This window comes from Dipodomys ordii, unplaced genomic scaffold (assembly GCF_000151885.1).
Source record: "Dipodomys ordii isolate 6190 unplaced genomic scaffold, Dord_2.0 Scaffold161, whole genome shotgun sequence".
NCBI classification, from domain to species: domain Eukaryota; kingdom Metazoa; phylum Chordata; class Mammalia; order Rodentia; family Heteromyidae; genus Dipodomys; species Dipodomys ordii.
This window is the reverse complement of record NW_012267377.1, coordinates 2,606,820-2,612,276: the sequence shown is the minus strand read 5'-3', so window position 1 is coordinate 2,612,276 and position 5,457 is coordinate 2,606,820.

The window sequence follows — 5,457 nt, the reverse complement described above, 5'->3', positions numbered from 1 at the left end:
TCCTTCTCCTCCTCCTCTCCCTTCCCCCACCCCTTCCCTCTCCCCCTCCTCCTCCTCCTCTTTCTTTCTTCTTCTTCCAAAAAAGTAAAGTCAACTCCACTAAGTTGGGATTTTCTTGTCCTAGAAGACCCAGTCAAGTCCATGCTCATTTAAGATTGATTCCACACTCCATTGTTAAGGACAATCCTCGCATTCTCCTCAAAGGAAATGCAAGTAAATTTGTTTCACCCTTGTGGGATTGAACGTCAAGAGGGGACTCTAAAACACACACACACACACAACAAAGCAAAACAAAATCCAACCAATGAATATTCCTCAGTTGCATTAAACAGAGATTCAAATTATCATGTTCACTTGAAAATATGACTTCCTGTGGGTCTCTTGGCAACTTCCCTCTTCAATATAGAGAACAGCTTAGTCACCCTGAAAACCTACATAATAAATGAAACTTGTGGATGTGGGCAGAAGTTTGGGGGTGGACATTGTACGTGTTTAAATTAAACCCTGTATCACTAAGAAGCTATTGTATGGGTCAGAGAAAATGAATGCTTTAGCAACTATTCAAATCTTCTCGAGCAGGAGCAAACCACATGTCTCCGCTGTATTATTATTTATTTTTATGCATAAAGTGAATAATTTCTTCTGTATTAATTTTCTATGGGTTTTACCCTTTATTTAAAATGCTTTTGAAAAACAGTGCATTGACAATGGGTTGATATTTTTCTTTAAAAGAAAAATATAGTTATGAAAGCCAAGAGAATCTGAAGCCTGTTTTTGTTTTAGAAACCTTTTATGTTCTGTGGTTGATGTTGTTTGTTTGTTTGTTTTTATTTTTATTTTGTGGTTTTTATTTTTGCATACTATATGCAGTTCCTTAACCAATGTCTGTTTGGCTAATGTAATTAAAGTTGTTAATTTATATGAGTGCATTTCAACTATGTCAATGGTTTCTTAATATTTATTGTGTAGAAGTACTGGTAATTTTTTATTTACAATATGTTTAAAGAGATAACAGTTTGATATGTTTTCATGTGTTTATAGCAGAAGTTATTTATTTCTATGGCATTCCAGCGGATATTTTGGTGTTGGCAAGGCATGCAGTCAATATTTTGTACAGTTAGTGGACAGTATTCAGCATCGCCTGATAGCTTCTTTGGCCTTATGTTAAATAAAAAAGACCTGTTTGGGATCTATTTTTTTATTATTTTTATTTTTGCTTTATGTCTTACTCATTGATTTTTCACGATCAACTTTGCACACAATCAACTTTGCTGCATCCTTTGCTGGGTGATATTCTCATTTCTACTGTAATTATCCAGGAGATGATTAGAAATAAGCAAAATGGTATAGAGGAGAAAATCTGGTGCAAGGGACCTCAAACAGAAGAATCTATATTTCCTTGAAGAGACCATGGAGAGGCCAGAACTGTTACCTTTGATTCATTTTGCTATTTTTAAAAATAATTTCTCCAGCTAGAGTGGCAGCTATATTCCTTCATTCCTCCCTCCTCTTCTCTCCTCTTGCTTCTTCTTTTCTTTCCTTTCTGGCTACAAAACTAGAAATATATGGACCAACCTATACTAAAGAACTATATTTCTGTGAAAGAATTTACTTCATCCCAGCACTAGGACCAACAGAACCAGTTGATGACTTAAAGTAACTGCAGGAATCAATTGATTGGTCACCCTTTTCTTCTATAGCTTTTGTTTAATGTCTCTGTCCATCTCTGAGGGTATAAGAAGATAGCATTCAAAAATGCCTGTGTGGACTAAGTATAGTTCTGAGTATCACTTCATTTGTTGTTATTTTAAACACACTGAATAACAGGTGTTTTCCCAGCTTTTGCTGTTCCAGGTGCAGTTAGGTAACACGAATTGGAAGTGGAATCCCAGCCCAAGTTTATGTTAATCTTCGTCTTGCTTTTCCATTATGCCAGTTCTCTGTTCATTTTCTCATACACTAATAATGGAGGGGGTAAGTGGGTTGAGAATTGAACACATAATTATTAACTCATCTATCTTCTACTTGCCAGATTGTTCACTTGTATATAGGTGAAATCCTAACTTTATGTCAATTCATCCCACTTATTTATTTTTTTCTAGTAAAAGAAGTCCAAATTTTAAAAGTAGGGCATAACTGTCAAGAGTTTTGTTCTCTATTAACTTTTGGTAGTTTCCTCTTTTTCCATTTTGCTTGAGGAAACCTTCAGGTTAAAGTACTTTATGGGTTCAAATATGGTTTTCTCCTGTGTGTCTTCATTTCCTGCCAGTTTCAAGATGAATATATATTAGGGAGGAGACAAAATTTCCACTGAATTATAAATAAATAACATTGTTATGAGATTTACATAGATGTTGTCAAAAGTTAGACCATAAGAACTACAAGCGAATAAACTGTTCATACATACGCATATACACGCTAACATATAAATGTTAACCTCACACGCAACCCATGTCATATAAATGTTTGATCCTTTCAGAAGACAATTGTCTGAAAAGGGAACTGTCATATGGGATTAAGAACAGTGTAATAGTTCCTTTCTGCATCAAATAATTCTTCATGCTGTGAAAAGAATTATGGTGTTTATTCATGGATCCAATTGTGAGTCTTTTCTGGCTCATGATTGGTTTAAAAAGAAAATCTCCATTTGACCTTCCCAGGCTTCCCTTGATTGTCACACAATTAATATTTACAGTAAGAAAAAATAAGAAAAGGCTAATTGTTTAGCCACAAGCAAAGGAAGCAGCGCTTCAAGATGCTTTGGAAGTGCGCAATTGCTTGTGCAAGCAGGACACTACTTAATGATGTCCTATTTCCAGAAAAGTCTGTGATCCGAAGAGTTCTACCATGACTGCAAATTCACCCAACAAACACCATACAACTGGAGAGCTAAGATCTACAGGTGACCTGGCAGAGTAATATGCCACAGCATACTTTTTATGATTGTTATTTCCTTTCTGATTTCTTCCTCTCAGGAGGAAGTCAAATCAAGTGTTTATCACTGAGCAGTGTCAGGAAAGAACAAGAAAAAACAATCCACTGAGGGCTGGACCTAATTCTCCACTGTAATTCTTCCTGCCATGGGTGACCATCTGCCTGTCTCGCTGTGATGTGGGGGACAGAGAGTTCTAACACAACCAAATTGTGCCAAGCAAAGCTCCCACAGAATAGAATCCACCTTTTATTAATGAAGTTGTCTCAGTGGAGAAGCAGAGCCGGAGCTGTTTGGTTTGTAAAACTTGGTACTCACAGGGGATTGAGGCAGCCATTAAGGCGAAACTCTATTGTGAAAGAAAGAAAGAAAAAAAGGAAGGAGGGAAAAAGAAAAACATTGCTAATCTATGCCAGAAACAGACAGGCCTAAGGCAGGAGGAGGACAAAGCTTTGTGCTTCAAAGTGTCATTGTGCTTGAGTTTGCAAGCACTTTGAAGTCAGTCATCAAACCCTTCTAAATGGACCCAGTGAGGCTTTCTGCTATTGATCTCAAATGTTTGTGTTTCATGGGCAATTTATTTACCCCTCAGAAACTTTGAGAAATAATATTGCTAAGTAGGTCATTTTCTTAAAGATAACTAATTTTCCATCTTAAGAATCAGATCCTAAACATGATCAATCACCCAGTAGATGAAATAACAGACTATCACAATTGTAAACAAAAGAACTGTTATGATGGCAAATGTTAATCTAAAAAACAATGTTGATTTTAGAGTTGGTTTCCAGAGTTGAGTTCTGGAGTGCACAGGAAAGATGCTTGATCCAGATTGAGTTTTCACTTTGAGGTTAACCTAGAACCAGATATGTATAGAACTCCATATTTGAGTTCACTTCTTCTTCTTTTTTTTTTTTTTGGTCCGGTCATGGGGCCTGAACTCTGGGCCTGGGCTCCTTCCTTCCCTTTCTTCCCTTCCTTTCCCATCCCTTTCTTCCCCTGCTTCCCCTCCCTCCCCCTCTCTTTTTCTTTCTCTCTTCTTTCTTTCTATTCTTTTTTTCTTCCCTTCTTTTTGTTGGTCATGGGTCTTGAACTCAGGACCTGGGATTTGTCTTTGAGCTCTTTTGCTCAAGGCTAGCACTCTACCACTTTGAGCCACAGCTCCACTGCCAGTTTTCTGGTGGTTGATTAGAGATACGAATCTCCTCGACTTTTCTGCCAGGGCTGGCTTTGAAATGCAATTCTCAGATCTCAGCCTCTTGAGTAGATAGGATTACAGGTGTGAGCCACCAGCATATAGCTCCCAAGCTCAATTTCTGACAGTGCATTTATAAACAATAAAATATGTTTTTCCATTGAGATTTCAAGTAGAAGTAATCTCAGATTTCCTTTGCATTATTATCCTGTACAATTGTTGTATCTATCACTCTAATGTGAAGTCACTAGATATCCATTAGTCACCTACCTGAAACCTCCTAGGCATACAGCAGAAAATGCTTCCATCTGCAAAGACAGAGGACTGCTTTGACACCCTGAGAGGGAATAAGCTAATAGAACAAGTGAAGCTGAGTTAACTGTCAGTAAAAGAAAATAGTGGAAGATGGTCCTAATATCAGAGTTGAGCAAGCCCTGTACTGTTTGGCTTCTAAGCATTAGCTGGTGAATTAAAAACAAAAAGTAAATACAATACAATGTATAACAATAGTGAAGAGAACCACTTCCAGTTTAGATTGCATAAATTTAAGGTTAGCCATTTGGCTGTTCTGTGACACAGGACAAATGATTTACATTCAATACCCACTTTTCCATCTTTTCTATCTCTCTATCACTCCTCCAAGAATTGTCATATGTCAGACTCAGGTGGGCTAGGACTTGAGGTCTGACATCTACTTTCTCCTAAGAGTTGATGTGGTTGTTGGAAGATTATCTTTTTTCAAGGCTGGTGCTCTACCACTTGAGCCACATCTGTATTTCCAGTTTGTGGTCAGTTGTCTCACAGATCAAGTCTCACAGACTTTTCTGCCCAGGCTGGCTTCAAGTTGGGATCCTCAGTTCTCAGCCTCCTGAGTAGTTAGCACCCACTCCAAACAGCTTTCTGTAATAATCCTGCTGTACCTATCCATTTCAGCTTAGTCCACTTCTTGGAATAACTCATTCTATTAATACAATGCATAGATTAAGTTAACATCTAATTTTTAATTGATGGAAATTTATCACATGAAGAGAATATTTTCTGTCCCTAACTGAAGAAGAATCTTCTAAAGACTAAACAAATAAAAGATGAAGAATAAAAACTCCACAAGAGTAAAACTAGTATATGTTTGGTCATAAGAAATAGAAATAAGACCAAACAGCTCTAAACAAAAAGACTATTTGTTGCTCATATAAATGGAGGCCAAATTTCAGGCACCAGCTCTAGTTTTTCATAATTTTCTGATCACTCCACTTATCAGTACTTTTACATTTCCAGGAGGCTTATGGGCAGACATGATTATCTGTCTCATGGTCTCAACAAGGCCCATAAGCAA